The following is a 2243-nucleotide window of genomic DNA, read 5'->3' on the forward strand; positions in this document are numbered from 1 at the left end:
CTTCGTAGGCCTAATTAAGGCGATCTTCGATCTTTTTGTCGAATTTTAGTATACTAAATATATAATAAAGAAGATAAATAAAGAGAAAAATTTACGTATCGGTGGGGAGGACTAATAGCTGAAAATACTATAGGTCCGACTCAAGGGGACAGCTACTATCTATGCTATAGAGCTATATAAGATCGTTATCGTTTTTTATATAATAAATAAAAAACTCTCCTAAAACTAGTCTCTAGCGATAGTTACTATCTTTATTAATAATTAAGTAGCGATATAAGCTTATAGCTGATTAGGCTAATTGTTAAACTAAAAATTTATAGAATAAATAATAAGATATATTAAGTATCTATAGCGAAAAAGCTTTAATATTAAGATCTACTAGATCCTTAATAATCTCAGAGTATTTAGTAATAAGTATATTAATACTCTCGTAAAATAGGCTATAGTAGAGATTAACTAGATATTAATATTCGCGTTTATTACTCTTTATTAAATATAGCTTCGCGAGTTAATACTCGAGTAAAAGAATAATAAATAGCGAATTAATATAACGTTAATATATATTAACTCTTTATAGAACCTACGAAGGAGATATTTATAATATATTAATCGCTTTAATACGTAGGAAATATAGTATTTTTATAAATATAGATTAGTAAAATCGCTTTTATAATATATTTATCTACTCTATAGAGCTAACGTAAATAAACGCTCGATAAGAAACCTAATACCGATCATTTATAATACTAGTATAATAGAGATATATAAAATATATACTATATTCATATTTAGTACTCTTGTTTCGTAAAGCTTCGGTTTCGTATCCTCGGTATTAATTAGCGAAGGGTACTATAGACTAACTAATTAATAAAACTAGACTTTATAAATAAAATAGCCTAATTAATAATATAAACTAGACTCTTTAGTTAATTTCGAGCTTTGCTATCTATATATTAGGTCTTCCGATCGAGAGGCAAAGACTTATAAGCTACTCCCTATTTATCTACGGGCTGTAAAATATAAAGAACCTCTTTTTTATATACGAGTACTAGTATTACGGTTAGCGTAGTCGATCGGATAATAAAGAGATAGTACATATATATTAGCGATAAAAGAGTTAATCTGATTAGTTAGTTTCGGTTATAAAGGGATAAACGCTTTTAGAAAAATTAACGAGAGCGTCGAGAGTAAACCTATTTCGAGAGAGTTAGTATTTCTATATAATAGGTTTATTAAATACTTTAATAATTATTTTAATTACTATTCCAATATTAGTAATTCTTGTAGCTTAAAGACTTAAAGAGAGTATCTAGATATTTTAGCTAGATAGATCCTACCGTTGATTAGTAATATAGTAAATATAGGTAAATAAATCTAACGTAGTAATAGATAAGGAAGGTACTAGAGAATTAGGTAACTCTTAATATATTAGAAGGTAATTAACCCGGCGTAACCACTTAATAGGCTCTACTAGCAAATTAGCCTTTAGGCTAATAGATCTATATATAATAATTTAATTTAATTTAATTTAATAAAAGAGAAAACCTAATTAGTATAAATATTTTAGAGTATTTAGTTATTCTTAAATATTACTATATTAAAATTAAGCTATTATTATTAATTAAATACCTTAATATAATACTCGATTATTACCTTATAGATAAAGCCTATATTAATTAGTATAGAAAAAAATATAGTTAATTACTATACTATAATTAATTATAAAGATAATATAAAGGGTCTCTACGTTTTATTTTTAGTAAATATAGACTATTATTATATTACTATAGATATTATTTAGGTACTCTATATAATATATAAAAGATATAATAAAAAGGTTTACTATAAAAAAAGAAGTAACTAAATAATTAAGTTTATATAATATAAAGACTTTTCCTAAATTATAGGTATCTTTCGAACTATATCGCAGGTAGTGTTAAAGGTTTTATTTTATATATTATTAGCGCTAATTACGTTCTAGAGACTAATAGAAGAAATATATATTTCTATTCTTTATTACCCGTTGTTTACGTGATTAAAAATATCCGATAGATATTAAAACCTATTTTTAGAGCTATAATTATCTTATTATTTTAATATCTCGAATAGTACCTTTATAATAAAGATATACTAAAGAGAATTAAAAAAGTCTATTTTTTTACGGTACTACTATAATAGCTACCGTTAATAACTTATATCGCGCCGGATAAAGCTACTATAATCAAGGAATACTAATTAATTCT

This window comes from Penicillium alfredii, assembly GCF_028826965.1.
Source record: "Penicillium alfredii strain IBT 34128 chromosome Unknown utg000004l_segment0_segment0, whole genome shotgun sequence".
Classification (NCBI taxonomy): domain Eukaryota; kingdom Fungi; phylum Ascomycota; class Eurotiomycetes; order Eurotiales; family Aspergillaceae; genus Penicillium; species Penicillium alfredii.